Source organism: Artibeus jamaicensis, unplaced genomic scaffold (genome assembly GCF_021234435.1).
Source record: "Artibeus jamaicensis isolate MK-2021 breed Jamaican fruit bat unplaced genomic scaffold, CSHL_Jam_final scaffold_612, whole genome shotgun sequence".
In the NCBI taxonomy this organism is placed as follows: Eukaryota; Metazoa; Chordata; class Mammalia; order Chiroptera; family Phyllostomidae; genus Artibeus; species Artibeus jamaicensis.
The window spans coordinates 12935021-12950888 of NW_026522049.1; the positions used below are offsets into that span (position 1 = coordinate 12935021).

The 15868-nt window shown below is 43.9% G+C and overlaps 1 long non-coding RNA gene, 6 other non-coding genes and 1 pseudogene across 7 annotated transcripts; all 8 read left to right on the plus strand.

The window, feature by feature from the left end:
• The first annotated feature begins 85 nt into the window (after positions 1-85).
• On the plus strand, positions 86-15682 carry LOC128626439 (uncharacterized). The gene is made up of 8 exons (XR_008390414.1): positions 86-270; positions 439-639; positions 2559-2694; positions 3199-3325; positions 5388-5520; positions 6085-6220; positions 6731-6866; positions 15570-15682. It is a non-coding gene; the product is annotated as an uncharacterized LOC128626439 (long non-coding RNA).
• Positions 516-610, plus strand: LOC119039898 (small nucleolar RNA SNORD116). Its single transcript, XR_005080740.2, has one exon. It is a non-coding gene; the product is annotated as a small nucleolar RNA SNORD116 (small nucleolar RNA).
• LOC119039882 (small nucleolar RNA SNORD116) lies at positions 2929-3021 on the plus strand. Its single transcript, XR_005080725.1, has one exon. It is a non-coding gene; the product is annotated as a small nucleolar RNA SNORD116 (small nucleolar RNA).
• Positions 3572-3648, plus strand: LOC119039899 (uncharacterized; annotated as a pseudogene).
• On the plus strand, positions 5757-5849 carry LOC119039881 (small nucleolar RNA SNORD116). The gene has a single exon (XR_005080724.2). It is a non-coding gene; the product is annotated as a small nucleolar RNA SNORD116 (small nucleolar RNA).
• Positions 6475-6568, plus strand: LOC119039892 (small nucleolar RNA SNORD116). Its single transcript, XR_005080734.2, has one exon. It is a non-coding gene; the product is annotated as a small nucleolar RNA SNORD116 (small nucleolar RNA).
• LOC119039896 (small nucleolar RNA SNORD116) lies at positions 7108-7201 on the plus strand. Its single transcript, XR_005080738.2, has one exon. It is a non-coding gene; the product is annotated as a small nucleolar RNA SNORD116 (small nucleolar RNA).
• A 56-nt stretch (positions 15683-15738) lies between the features above and the next one.
• LOC119039867 (small nucleolar RNA SNORD115) lies at positions 15739-15818 on the plus strand. The gene has a single exon (XR_005080711.1). It is a non-coding gene; the product is annotated as a small nucleolar RNA SNORD115 (small nucleolar RNA).
• The last annotated feature ends 50 nt before the right edge of the window (positions 15819-15868 follow it).

Consider the following 15868-nt stretch of genomic DNA (forward strand, 5'->3'; position numbering starts at 1 on the left):
GCGGCCCCTCAGTCACACTCACACACGTTCCACCCCGGGCATCAGCATTTCAGAACTTAAGTCTTACTGTTGTATTTTCATTGTCTTAATTGCTGAGTATGTTGCTGAAATGTGCATGTGATTTCTTGTACACTTGCTAGGTCCTGTTGCTGGGAAAAGCTGGACATCAGCCAGGAAGACAGGACTTTCTTTGCTGACCGGAGGTGCTCGGGAGTCCTGGAGGGAGCATGTCTCTGGGTGTGCATCTTATACGTTGAATTCCTCACGGGGGTAAGATTTTCTCTGTGCTGCATTTTGCCTTCCTATTTAGTAGTTAATAGACTCACTAGAGTGCTGGCACCTTCACATACCTCCAGTTGCATGTGGGGAAATGCTTCGGGAATGGAGAATGTCCTTCTTGCTCAGTGACTGAGATCTCCCTTCTTCATGCTCCTGCAGGGCTCTGAGGTCACTGCTTTACACACCCGCTTGCCCGTCCTGCCTTCCCTACATTCCCTGCATCCTAGAGCGTGCTCGGATCAAAGATCACCCCCTCAACAGTGCATTCCTTGGAAAAGTTGAGCAAAATGAGTGAGAACTCCAACTGTTGTTCTCATCAGATCTGTTATGCAGAATGCAGCAGACTCCGGGCAGTCACAGGTGAGGGACAGCTGGTCCTTGGTCACACTCATGCATGTACTACCCAGGAAACCAGCGTCAGAGAGCCTGCTACTGAACATGAGGATTTTCATGTCTCTAGTTGGGTGTTTATTGCGATGGATGGATTTTGGTGAATGGTTGGTCATTTAGTTGTGAAAATGTTTGGCTCTGGTACAGGCCCTTTGAGATCATGCATTGGATATGTCCTGGGCTGGCTCCTCGTTCAGCTGTAGCCCTTGGGGGTCTCTCTGGTAGATCCAAAGGTCAGAGGCCTCCGTGATTTCTCCTTAGGTCCCTGGGCCTGGCAATCTGGATACTTGTTATTCCCTGTGGTATGCAGGCGATAACCAAGCCACCACGGTATTTGGGGTGTGGGCAGAGGGACAGTTGGGCCATTGTGTGAAGTTGGCAGCTCTTCTACTCCACTCTTCTCCCAGTCCACATGCCAAGTGGCCAACCATGTACTTTGTTGTGGGCGCAGCTCTGAAATACAGAGGTGGTGATGGCTAATGACCTTGAGTGGAATAGTAGGACATCAGGAAGACAGGTCTTAACTCTGGTTCTCTGGTCGTCCGTGGCACAGATGTCCATCCCCAGTGTTTCTACTGTCACCTTTCATCATTGGGTCTCAGCGGTACGAACATCTGAAAAGGATATTCGTGGGCTTCCTGCAGGGCACCGTCTGTTGTTAGAGCGTGGTACTGTGGCTTCTCAACCGTGCTCACTTAGCATTCCCAATGCAGAGGCATGACTCTTAGTAGTTTCTTTTTTTTTTTTTAGTAACGTTGAAAAGGGCTACTTCCCATGACTGTTGCTGGCCATCCCTAATTTTCACAGTGTCTCCACCATTTTCTGTGCACTTCAGCTGGGAGTATCTAGGTCACAGGGCTACTTCAGGACATTGCTGTTTCTCCGGCCCAGGCAGTCCGGTTCTCCTAGAGGCACCATGGTCCCCACAGTAGCAGCCTGAGGTCGTGGCCAAGACACAGAGCACTGAGGGACCAGACACAGAGCTATGGACAGATTTCTGCCTTGGAAAATGTGCTCGAGTCTTTGGGGGAAGTATCATTTTTAACCCTGCCTCTGTCCTCAGGTTTCTTGCCCAGGGGCCCTGTGAGGCTGTGAGTAGTGTCTTCGTGTTCAGGGAGGCAGAGGTCACTTTGAGTCCCACAGTGTCAAGGTGTGCAGTGTCTTTCGGTCAGCGTGGGGCCTAGTTGTGACTGGGCTTTTGTTTGGATTCCCAGGAGGTGAGGAGCACAAATTTCTCTCCAGAGCCCTATTGCGTCCCAGAGGGCATCTGGCTGAGTTAGCACAGACAGGTGCCCGTCCTGGTATCACTGGGCTTCTGGGGATGAGGACAGGCTGCTGTCATGCTGCAGGTGGATTGCCTGTCATGAGAGGCTTTGTGTTGGTGGCATCTTCATTGTAGTGGTTGCTGTGTCGTTATCAAAGATGAGTCACATGTGACAGTTTTAGGGACCTAATGGCTAAGCCGATCTCACATTTTGGTTATTAAGAGTTTGTACTTGTACATAGACTCGCAAGTCTATTTGTGTACCGGACTCCTTTTAGGGAGGGAGTCCTGGCATACTTTAGCAGGTGCGTGAAGTCAGTTTTATCTTTTTGAGCTTGTGGCCAGAATCTGCTGCTGGCCATCCCTAACTTTTACAGTATGTCCAGGGTTCCCATACAGGGCTCAGTTCTTCAGATGAGCAGGCCTCTGCCCATGATCATGTGCAACTGTGTTTGCAAAGGAACATTCATGTATGGTATCAAACCTGCTTCAGTCATTCCTCAGGGACAGAAGTAGGTGATTTTCAGATTCCAGGTCCACTGACAGGGAGGGGATGGCAAGGATTAATTACCTGAACACCTGGGTACATCACTCAGATGCACATATGGTTTCCGTCCCTTCTCAGGCAGAGCTGCAGCGCCAAGGGTCTTTGTCAGTGAAGAGAAGGAAGACCTCTCTCTGTCTAGGTGACTGGAGGTCCCTGGTGCTTGCAGAGGAGGTGTGGCCCTGCGTGCACATCATTTCTGCCGGCATGTGGGAAGGTAAGCATTTTTCTGCTTCTAAATTCAGGCAACTGCTCTCTGAGTTTATTGTGGTGGCTTTTTTGGGCATTTTCAGTGGCTCGTGGGATGCCCCTCCAAGAGTGAACTACACGTTTCTCTTGATCAGTGACTGGGATCTGGATCCTCTGGGCCAGTAGAGGATGGTGAGGTCATTGACTCACTGAATGAACTGCCCAGCCAACCTTACTAAGTTGTCCAGCCTTGAACGTGCTTGGATCAATGATGACTTTGACAAATGCATTCCTTGGAAAGCTGAACAAAATGAGTGAGAACTCCACACCGTCGTTCTCATCGGATCTGAGGTCCAGCACGTGGAGGGCCAGGGCAGGCAGGACAGAGGGACAGCTGCCCCATGGTCACATTCAGGCACGCTCCACGCAGAGCTTTAACTTGCGAGCCTGTTGAATTACTGTCTATACGTTCATTGTGTTAGTTTCTGAGTGTATTTCTCAAACGTGTGCGTGATTTCTGTACACTCTCCAGGTGGGGTGGCTGTGCCAGGCTCGCTGTCATTTGTGACCTGCGTTTCCTTTGATGGCCAGAGTTGTGAGAGGGGTCTGGAGAGAGTGTGTCCCGGGGTGTGCACCTTACACGTGGATTGCTCAGAAAGGTAAGTGTTTTTCATACTTTTATTTTGTCCTTCTATTTAGTATTTAATGGACTCAGTAGAGTGGTGGCTTGTCCACATGTCCATGGTGGCACCCAGAGATTTGTTCCCAGAATGGAGTGAGTGTCTTGCTTGCTCGGTGACTTGGGTCTGCCTGCTTCTCGCTCCTGTGGGGACGAGGTCACTGGTTTTACCAACTGGCCTGTCTGTTCTGCCTTCCTTCATTTTCCTGCATCCCAGAGCATGTTTGGATCGAATCATTGCTTGGGAAATCTGAACAAGATGAGTGAGAACTCCAACCATCAGTCTAATTGGATTTGAGGTCCAGCACATAGAGGCCCAGGTCAGGCAGGAAAGAAGAGACAGTGGTCTCTCATGCACCCTCTATTCAGGACATAAGCCTCAGGGAGCCTTTTACTGCCTGTGAGAGTTTACAAGGCCTTATTCTGGTGTGAATGAAGGGTGGTGTTTGGGTGAATTGTTGCTCTTTCTGTCTTGTCGGTGAGCCAGCACATATTCTAGTCCCGACAGGCCCCAGGAGACCATGGGGTGAATGTGTCAGTTCTCATGTGGTGGCCATTGGGTTTCCTGCTTGTAGAAACAGTCACAGATTCTGATAAACGCCCGAATCTTGCAACTGTGGAACCTGTTTTTTTCTCTTTGGCTCCTGAGGATAGTGAAGCCACCCTGGGACAGGGACAGAGGGACAATTAGGTGCTAACACTATGTAGGCATCTCCTGTAGTTCAACTCTGTAGGAGCTATGGGAGATGCCTACATAGTACAAGAGCCATCAGGGCCATGCGTTTTGTGCCTACTGGCCAAGGTTTCAGGGATCTTGTGGGGGACACTAGTGACCAACCGTGTATACTTTCCATTTCCAGTCTAGAATTGTGGCATTAGTAAGTTTGTTTCCAGTACCCCGTAACAGTCCTACGAGCCCATGGCTGCTGCTCAGCCTTCTTTGAATTAAATGTGTTGGCCAACATCCTTTTTGTCCTTGTGTTCATTGGTGGGGAGCCTCCCAAGCCAAAGTCCCATCTGGGAGGTTGCTACATTTTCGGTACTGTTATCTTCCCTTTTATTCAGAGGAGTTGAGATTTTACAATGGAAGCCTGTGGGCAGGCCAGTGAGTGTGGGCGGGACAGTGGCTTCAGGCACTGTGGTCTTGTGTGGACTCCTGTGCATAAATTTCTACATTGGAAAGTAGTCATGTGCAGAAATAGTAGTCTTGGAAGACATGTCATATTTTAATTCTTTCTCCTGGTTTGTGGATTCTTCCCTAGATCTCAAGAGTGGTCATGGCGACATTCCTGTGCTGAGGGGGAGGGGTCACACTCTGAAACCCCATAGTCAGGGTACACCTTGTCTGTGTATGTCCTTGCAGCCCAGTTCCACTTCGGTTTTGTTCTGTGTCAGGTGGGTGGAGATCACTGATGCCCCTCTGATTCCTGTTTGTTCCGCTTAGACCTTTCGTACACATATGTGCCTGGACTAATGCCTCTTGGCCACTTCATGTTAAGAGAGAGTACTTTGGCCCTGTAGCAGGTATGCTAATGGTACAAGGTTTTGTGTCAGTGTATTTGGGTTTTTGTAGTAGTTGCTGTGATTCTATCAAGGACAATTCATTTGCAAATTTGGTGGAGACCAAACTTCTCAGTTTATTTCACATGTGGTCAGTAAGAGAGTATGTGGGAAGTGGCTGTGCTTACTTCAGTCACGGCTGCACATAGAGAGGAAATTGATGGCCTATTTCAGCAGCTCAGTGAAGTCAAAGTTTGCATGTTTGTTTTTGAGGAGCTAGGTCATCTTCCATGGAAGCATGGCGTGTGGCCAGGCATCAGTGCCCAGGGCTCACTGGTCCAGATCAGGAGGCCCCTTCCATTGAACACACACAACATATTTACAGACTGACTTGCATGCATGCCATCACATCCACCTTACATTGTATACCTCGGGGACAGTCAGGTGCAAGCCCTGCTAAGGGGGAGTGGGTGGCAGGGTTAATTTTCTGATGACCTGGGTACATTACTCAAATGTACATGTGTTTTTTGTCCCCTTCTCAGGCATAGCTGCAGTACAAGGGCTCTTCATCAGTAAAGAAATGAAGACCTCTGTTCCTGGATGACTTGGGTCCCTGGGAATCCTAGGGGAGGTGTGACCATGAGTGTGCACCATGTTCAGGCATCACTGGAGAAGGTAAGCATTGCTCTTCTCCAAGTCCAGAGATGTTAGCTCTGGAATTACTTAAAGATTTGTGTTTGGGTGTCCTGCATGGCACATGGGGCTTCCCTCCAGGAGTGGAAGTAGTGACCCTCTTGCTCAGTTGCTGGGATCTGGGTGCCCGAGGATGCTGCAGGACGTAGAACTTACTGCCTTACCGGATGAGCCCCTAGGCAAACCTGCTGAGTAATCTAGCGGGCCGAAATGTGCTCGGATCGATGATGACTCCCTCAAATGCATTCCTTGGAAAGCTGAACAAAATGAGTGAGAACTCCACACCGTCGTTCTCATCGGATCTGAGGTCCAGCACATGCAGGGCCCCAGGACAGGCAGGAGGGAGGGACAGCTGCCCCTTCGTCACCCTCACACACCTGTCAGCTGTGTGGTGTCACACAAACCTGCATCACTAGTAAGAGACAGAGGTGCATGACAGACCAGTGTGAGGCCTAGCTGGGGGAAAGGTTGGTAAAGGTCATATTACCTGAGAAAATGGGTGCATTGCTCACTGAAATGTGCATGTTATTTCTCTACACTTCCCAGGTCGGGTTTCCGTGCAAGGCTTGGTGTCAACCATGAAGAGACTACTGTTTCTTTTCTGTGGTGACTGGATATGCTAGACAGTCCTGGAAGGAGAGTGTCCCTGCGTGTGCCCCTTACATGTGGATCGCTCAGGAAGGTAAGATTGCCTCTGTTCCAGTTCATTACCATCACTTTAGACTTCATAGATTTGCTAGATGTGATCTATCTGTATATGGGGCATATACAGATATGTATATGTGCCATATACAGATAGGCATCTTTCAAGAGTGGATTGACTGTTCTTGTTCAGTGGGTTGATTTTCCCCTGCATTGAGGGTCTCAGGTTGTTGCCTCACACAGTGGTCTTCCCAGCCCATCCTGGTCAACTCCACAGCATCCCAGAGCGTGTTCGGATCGATGATGACTCCCTCACAATGCATTCCTTGGAAAAGCTGAACAAAATGAGTGAGAACTCCAACCGTCGTTCTCATCGGATCTGAGGTCCAGCACGTGGATGGATGGCCAGGGCAGGCAGGAGAGAGGGACAGCGGCCCCTTGGCCACATGCACACTTCACCCAGAGAATCAGTATTTGAGAACCTGCAGTCTGTTGCGTTAGCTTCTGAGTACGTTTTTCAAATGTGCTTGTGATTTCTCTTCACTCCCAGGTGTTATGGTTGTGCAAGGTTCACCATCAGCCACGAAGACATGATGTTCCTTTGGTGCCAGAAATTGCTCAGGAATCCTGCAGAGACTGTGTTTGTGTCCCTGGACGTGCACCTCACATGTGGATCACTCAGGAAGGTAAGCTGTCTTCTGTCTCAATTTTGGACTATTTAGTAGGCTTTGCTAGGGTTTGGGGCTTTCCACACCTCCCTAGTGGCATGCAGTTATCTGCTTTGAGAGTGGAGAGACTTCCTCCCTCTGGGCTCAGTGTGTTGGATCTTCCTGCTTCACACTCCTGCAGGGCTCTGAGGTCACTTATTCTATCTGCTGGCCTGCTTGTCCTGCCTTCTTACATTTCCCTGCATTCTGGAATGTTCTTGGATTGATGATGAGTCCCTCACAATGCATTCCTTGGAAAAGGTGAACAAAGTGAGTGAGAAATCCAACCATTGTTTTCATAGGATCTGAGGTTCAGCACGTGGAGGGCTCATGGCAGTTACAAGTAAGCGACAAGTGCCCCTTGGTCACACTCATACATGCTCTACTTAGCAAATGACCAACCAATTGCACAATTTCAGAAGATAAACATTGATTAATTGTTACAGTAAATTAAAACTTTGAACAAAGGAATATACAATGAAATACTTTTACAGAAAAAGCATAGTCAATTTTTACATTTCAAAGACTCACAGAGAAGACATTTAAGTAGATACTGGGATGGCCAAAAAATTTATTTGCATTTTTTTCATTAGAGGCTGTAGTAGCGCTTAGCTGTCTTCATTTGAAACAATTTTGGCAGGGTGTATTGTGACAGCTGTCATATCAGCATATCCAAATCCATCAACTTAGTAGTGAAAATGAAAAATGTGTGTTATATTTGATGAAAAAAAACTAAACAAGCTTTTTGGTCAACCCAATAGATCACAAAGGAGTTAACTGGATGGTAAGCATATCCAAAATGGATATTAGCCATGAGGAAGGAAAGCAATAAACGTGAGTCAGAATATATTAAAATTTTCAAGCTTTTCTACAGGTGTGCTGAAAAGACTCATAGTGCCTGCTGACATGCTCTCAGACACCATAGTTCACCCACATTCAGACATTTATTCCAAAACACATACACCCAAATACTTATGAGTTGTGTTATTTCTAACAGCCAAAACCCTGAAAACAAAGCATCCATCAGAAGTTCAAGGGATAGGTAAGCCTTGGTATATGCTCACAGTGCAGTGACAGAGATTTGGGGGACATGAAAGTGGAGAGGCAGCCAGACCCTGGGAGAGGGCCTCCTGTTGGCAGGGAGGGGTTGTCTTTAGCACCTTATATTTCCCCTGGAGCACTAAATGGTCTTGGTAGGACAAGGGGTTGAGTGTGAAAGCTTCACCCTTGTAGGAAGGGAATTTTTGGAAATATTTGAACAACCAAGTGCACAAGGACTGTATTTCTGGTAGCTGGAGCAAAATACACAATGCTGTTCTATTGAAGTCTGGGTACCTGAGGGGGAGGGTACAGGGTTGGGTAATTAAGTGAACAGTGTGGAACTAGAAGCTAAAGAACTGAGCTAAAAAAAACTAGTGCAAGAAAGCACTAGATAGGAAAGGAACCATCTCATCTCAGAGTTGAGTTGATGAAGAGAACTTCAGTAACAGGTATAAAACACAGAATGAGAGATTAGAAGTCTGCAACCCCCATGGTTACAAAAAAATATGCACTTGACTCTTAAATAATGAGTGGGTGAGAAAGCCTCAAGTTTGCTTGCATTGGAACATTTGCAGAAGCTGATTCCTGATCTTGAGGTTGACCCTTGGAAAACTTGGATGTTTACTGGACACACACCACCTGGAAAAATTCGCATATTGTCGATGCCCACAGTTCAATCCCAAGTTTTTCAGGGGTTAACTGAAATCCCAAATCGATGTTTGCAGTAATAAAGATAGCCCCTGAGATATTTAGCTTTATTCTTTAAGAAAATGTTGATATCATGGCTAATTCTTCTATTTCTAAGTGACTCAGTAGAAAAACTTGATTTTCACCCAAGCTTTGCTTCAAATTGAGAAATCTTTTTGATTTGTTGGTATTATTTTTATGGTTCATAATTGGTTATATCTAAATCCATATGTAGACATTTATATCTGGTACGTTATTTTGAGTTTGCTAAGGTGTTGTGGCAGCTGGATATTATAAATGAACTACTTATAACTGAAGGAGCTTAGCAAGTGGAACCAAAAGATTTCGATTGGGACATATGCTTTTCCTATATGTGAGGCTGAATTAAAATTCTAAGCAGCTTGCTACCTTATATGTACCTTTTATTTAAGGGGAAAATTTGTGCTTTGAGTGACGCTGTGTTTTTCTGCTCCACTTTTTGGAAGGTTCAGCCAAGGACTAGTCAATATTAAGGTTTTGTTTCTATATAAAAACTCCTGATACGTGCTTGAGACCAAGCTGTCTTGGTCTCTTTGAACTGACTGTTGGGCAAACCCCTGGTGCAAATACAAAGGAATGAGGCCTTCTGCATGTAAGGGGAACCAATATTCCTGATGTGGGGGTCACAGGAACACCTGAGTAATGTGGACATGAGATGTAATACTCATTTTAAGAAATACTTATTTTTAGAGAGAGCAGAAGAGAGGGAATGAAACAATGTTGGAAACACTGATCAGTTGCTTCTCATATGTACCACAAGCAGGGACTGAACTCACAATCCTGGCATGTGCCCTGTCAAGGAATCACCAAGCCCTTATTATATGAAATGTTAAAGGGACTTATCTAAGAAAAAGAAGATAAAAAAAAACATGAACAGTGAAAGGACAGCAAACTCACAGTTATTAACAACCACACCTAAAACAAAAGCAAACTAAGAGGACAGCTAGATCAGGAGCAGAACCATAGAAATGAAGATCACATGGAGGGTTAGCAACAGGGGAGTGGGAGAAGGAGAAGGGGTGAGAAGGTACAAAGAATAAGTAGCATAGACAGTAGGTAGAAAATAAGATAGGTAGGGGGGAGGGCCAGAATAGTATGGGAAATATAGAATCTAAAGAACTTGAGACACATGGTCATAAACTAAAGGACGGAATGGTGGGGAGGGGTGTGCAGGGTTGAGGGGAACGAAGGGGGGAAATAGAACAACTGTAATGGCATAATCAATAAAATATATTTTAAAAAATACTGTTATTTGAAACCTCAATGTAGATTTTAGTAATAAATGCCAACTTCTAGAAAAGTAGACAAGTAAATGTTTTTATATAGACAGTATTTATAAATAAAATGAAGGTAAAATGTTAAAAAAAATGCCTTTCTTTGTTGGAGATTTCAAGAGAAGGAAGTTACAGGCGTGGGGTTCCTGCAGTTTAAGTGTGGATAAATAGATCTTTTCTTGAAAGATGTAATGCAGAAAAATCATTCTCAGTAGGATTCCAGGGGGGCCCAGTAGAGGTGACTATCTGAGATGGTGGAGGGGGCGGGGTTTCATAGGTTCATTAGACTAGAAATTTTACTCCTGGTCAGATAATGTCCTTTGTACACTCTTTTCATCTACATTTGTCCCCCTCCAACTGAGCAATACTTTCATCTGAACCAATTTGGATTCTTGCTTCTCATAATTTTTAGAAATTATATGTCACTTTTTTACCTTGTATGTTGCAGAAAAATAAAACTTCCAGGATATGCACCATTACCTGGATTAAGGGTGCCCCTACGAATTGAGAAATTTCAAATGAACCTTTGACCTAGTCCAACTTGCTTGTAGGCAATGGAGGTCCTTTCTTTCAGACCTGAACCTTATGATGGGCTCCTCTCTATAACTGATGTATATGAAATGGCCCTTATCAAAACCTAAGCTTGCATAGTTGGGAACTGATCAAGTTTTATGATTCAATGCTGTACTCAGATTTTTCTAAGCAGATTTTATTTATTTATTTTTGGAGGAAGGGAAGGAGAGAGGGAGAGAACATCAATGTGTGCTTGCCTTCCACTGGGAACCTGGCCTGCAACCTAGGCCTGTGCCCAGACTGGCTATCCAACCCATAATGCTTTTGTTTCCAGGCTGGTTGTCAATCCACTGAGTCACACCAGTCAGGGCTCAATGCTGTCATTTCTGTGGTTCCCTATTTGTTTGTGTCTAAAGCCCAAGCAGACAGATTCAACCCTGTCATGAGTTCAGGTTTTCAATGTGTCGTATTTGTGAATCAGTTTTTGACTAGGAATATGTAGGGGTCCTCAGAATTGCAGCCAGAGAATTGAGATCTGATATTTTCTTGCCTGTGGGTGTAAAACTCAATAGAATTAGAAGCTTCCTGGTATTATTATTATTATTATTATTATTATTATTATTATTATTATGAATAGTGTCCCTGAGGTGCAGATTTCCTGTCTGATTGCTGTTTATTCCTGTCATCTTAGAGAAAGACTCCTGAGGAGGAGAACTTGTGACCCCCACGCCAGGCACAAATGTCAACTACCCTGACTAATTTCACTGAGTCTACCCAAAGCCCATACCACTTTGGAACAGAGCTTAAGGATGGCACCTCTGGTTAGAAGTTTCAGGATCAAATAGACGCATAAGGGAGCTGGCATGGCTTGGGTCAGGAGGAGATTTGATGCCTCAAAAATTATTGACACCCACCATTGCTGCTGTTCTTTAGGAGTGTCACAGGGTATGCAAAATACAGCTGTGAAAACAGGAATGACTGAGACCAGAGAACAAGCTGTCATACCAAATTTGGGGAAGAGACTATGTATTACAATAAAAACATCCGATTGGACAGTAGTTGCCCTAGTAACTTTGAAAAAAGGGGATAAAAATCAGTCATGATACTAATGGAACTGAAATTACTATGTCATAGAAACCAACTTATTTTTTATTTCTTGAAGAATGTCGGCCCTATCCTTTTCTAATTCCAGTAGTATATCATCTGAATCCACGCATGCAATTGCAAATGGTAAAATTTCCTTCTTTATAAAGGTTGAATCGTTTTCCATTGTTTAGATGTACCACTTCTTCATCCACTCATGTATTGATGGGCACCTGTAGCCTTCCATATTTTGGTACTAGTGAATAACGCTGTAAATGAACAAAGGGGCCGGTGTCTTTTCCAATTGGGTTTTTGGTTTCCTTGGCGCCTGGTTAATTTCGCTTTTTAGGGGCACTACGGGTCCTTGCAGCGTCGGCCACGCCCTTCCGCCTCAGGAAGTCCGGAGTTTGCCTTATTGGTTTAAAACATCCTCAGAAGGAGCAGTGCTCGGCTCAGTTTCCGGGCTTTACTCGCTCCGCCCTTTCCTGTTCTGGGCCAGCCTTGTGCGCCTGCGTGGGCCCGGGGACTCTTGGGTATTTCCCATCCTTCTCTAGGCTTGGGTATGTATTTCCTGTAGGATTGGCGCGTAGAGGGCCTTCACTTCCTCTCTCTTGGTCCACCGGGACTGTGAGAGGGCCAAGTTCCTCCACCCCTGCAGCTTCATTGAGCAGGGTTGCCCCACAGGTCAGTGGGTGCTACGTTGTTTGTTTGGTGCGTTTTTGGGAAGCCGAGGTCTTCGTGCGAGGAGTCAGTAGGGTGCGCAAAGCAGCTACCACCTGCTGTTTTGGTCTCCCAGTGAGCAGCTTCTCTTGCGCGCGTGGTGATGCTGGCGGTGCTGTTTTTCGGGGGGGCGGGGCAGCTGCTGTCTGAGTGGCTGAGGACAAATTCTAGCACAATGCTGGGTGCCAGATCTAAGTCCAAGGCAAATGTCACAAAGGCGCGCGCCTGTGCGACTCAGCCTGGTTTCCTGGCCTTGGCTAGGCGAAGTGTGTTGATTGCTTGTTATGTAGTAGTTCTGTTGGTTCACATTGTCCATCCGACTTTTTTCTCGTAATAACACGTGTATGTTTGATGTATCCTTGTGAGGAGGGGAGCTCCAAGTCCACCGCACCATCATCATGACGGCCCCCGGGCATGAATATTTTTTACCATTACATATATTGTCTTTTCATTGTGTTCCTTGTATCCTTTGCTGTGTAGGCTAGTTGTTTAGTTTTGCTTTTCGTTTCCCGTTCAAAAAAAGGGGGCCCAGGAGAACATCAAGGTGCTTTTCTCCTATGTTTACAATTTCAGGTGTTAAACTTGTAACATATAGCCCTGTTTTTCTCTTTTTGTTTTATTTTTTACCATGTGGCTGTCCAGTTTCCCAGCACTGTTTTTTGGACGATAAGTTCCCTATATTGTGTTCATGGACTCATGGTACTCCTATTAAAGATTAGTTGATCGTGGTTTTGTGGGTTTATTTTCAGGTTGTTTATTTCACTGGTCTGTATGCTTGCTTTTTATGCCCATGTTTTGGTACTATAACTTTATAATCTAGTTTGAAGACTTTAGCTTTACTGTTGTTCCCAACATTGTTTGGATTTTGGGGGTCGTTTTTGGCCTCCCTGTAATTTTTAGGATTTTCCTTCTATATCTGTGAAAAATGTCGTTAGAATGTTGATAGAGTGCATTGAATATAAAAATCTGTTTTGGTCGTGTGGTCATTTTTAGCAATATTGATTGTTTCAGTTAACACAAGACACATATTTCTACCCTGAACACTTCACAGTTTTCAGTGTAAAGATGTTTTATTTCCTTGTTTCAGTGTATCCCTGTGTATTATTTTGGGTCCTGTTGTAAATGTGATTATTTTATTAATTCCTTTTATTGATTGCTCATTGTGAGGGATACAGTTGATTTTTGTATGGTTTTGTATCCTTCAAATAGCCTGAATTCATTTATTCTAACATTTTTCTGTGGACTCTTTGGGTGGTTTTTACATATACATCCTCTAATCTGCGAACACAGACTTTTTATATTGTTCCTTTGTGGTTTGGATGTCTTTTATTTATTCTCCTTATCCAGTAGCTGTGAATAGGATTTGCAGCGCTGTGTTGAGTGGAAATGGTGTGAGCTGGGATCCCGTTCTTGATACTGATGTTAGAAGACAAGCCTTAAGCATTTCAGCTTTGAGTGCAGTGTTTTTTGTCATATATTGTGTTTATCTTGTTGGGGACATTTCTTCTATGTATGTACCATGTTTGGTGTGTTTAGCAGGAAAGAATGGGGAATGTTGTCAGATGCTTTTTTTTGTATCTACAATGATTATATAACTGTTACCCTTTTTTCTGATAATACGGTATATCACATTCATTGGTTTCCATATATTGAAATATCCTCTCATCCCAAAAATAAATCTTATCAAAATTGGTGAACTTTTGTACAGCCATTTTAATATTTAAGACGGAAGAAGATAGGTAATATTTTAATATCTTATTATTTTAAGAAATGTAAAAATGCAACCGAAATACAAAAAAAGATTTGTGTAGTGTATGAAGAAGGTGCTAACTCATCAGATGTGTCAAAAGCATATTGGCCATATAATTCTTGGCTGTGGGGCTGTCTTATTCATTGAAAGATGTTTAGCAGCACCCATGGCCTGTACCACTAGAAGCCAATAGCCGAAGATAGCTGACATACTTCAAATATCTAACTTAGGAAGGTTATTGTTGAAAATGGGAATTGTGCCTTTTATTTTAAAGGAAAGAAAAATAAATCGAATTCTGGCTAACCCAGTATGTTGAAGATTCTGGGTGAGTGTTTGTAAGGAATAATACCTTGTAGTTTTAGTTACAAGCTACTGTCTTTGTGTAGCTTTGGTTTTAGGGTGCTTTTATTTTCATAAAAGTATAAGAGTGTTGTCCCTTCCAAAGATTTTTAGGGGGGGTTGGAGAAGAATGGTTGTGGGGGTTTTTTATTTTGTTTTATTCAGTAGAGTTGACTGGTAATGTCATCTTGTGCTGGGTTTTTCTTTTGGGTAGGTTTTTTTCTAATTACTGAGTCAGTCATCTTAGTTATTATTAACTGCTCAGATTTTTAATTTTTTTGTGATTCTTAGCAAGTTGTATATTTCCAGTAATTTTTCATTTCTTCCAGGTTATCTCTCATTGTCTGATTTGTACTTCCCTTGTTTTTCTTCTGTCTTTGTGTTTGGATGGTTTTATTGTTTTGTTGCATCTGTAGCAATTCCCACCCACCCCCAGCTGCTCTCCTGTCTTGCTACCCCACTGGTTTGTTTATTCTGTTTTGAGATTGTGTGTATCTACTTTAGGTTTTTTCTTTGTGGTTACCACAGGCTTGCATTGAACCATTTACTGAGAGAACTGTAATTTAAGCCTGTAAAAATTTACCCTCAATTGCATGCAAAACCTCTACATTTTTCTTTGCCCTCCCCACACTTTGTGTTGACATCAGAGTTTATTTTTTTATTGTGAATGCATTAAAGAAATTTCATGGATGTAGTTATATCTTTTATACTCTGTCCTGAAGTACAGCAATCTTTCAGTGCTTAGGTTCTGGCTTGAAGGTTTCCATGGTGGGTGGATTTAACTATAAATAGAACAAGTGAACAAATAGGAGGTATCCAGATAACTGTGTTCCACTTAGAAAATTGTGTGTGACTTCTTGGAGTAATTCTTTGTTTTATGCTTGAGTAACAGGAGTCACCCAGTATTTTGTCTGTGACCTATTGTTTTAAAGCTGCGAATGAGCACTATGTATTGTCTTCACCTTTCATGACCAGTGCTGTGTGTCTTTGTAGGGAAGTACATAAGACTGGTTGTGTGTGTGTGTGTGTGTGTTCTTGAGTGAACATTGTTAAGCCTTTCATTGTGTCATTCATGCAATTATTTAGTTATGTACACATTCATTCATTCATGCTTTGATTCAGTCATTCATCTTTGGAATGATCATTACCACAGAAAAGAGCAATATGTATTAGTTTAAGTCCTCATCATTGTCCGAATAAATGTTTCTGATGGCTGTTATTCTCCTCTTTTTCCAGGTTGTTTCCCAAAAAAACGTTTTCTTTGACCTAGAGCCTCTCTCGCTCTGCACGTTGGGATTCTTCTAGAATTGGAAATAGGCAATGTCAAGCCCACCTTGGTGTTCTCAGATCCAACAGCATCTTTGGTGAGTGTGCACATGTGCAGGTGCCCGCATGTGCCTCCATTGGGTCAATGATGAGAACTCATACTGCCCTGAAGGAGAGGATGACTTAAAAATCATGCTCAATATGTTCACGCTGAGGCCCAGTGTAGGTGACAGTCTTACGTCACCATGACGGGGAGAGTAATTTCTAAG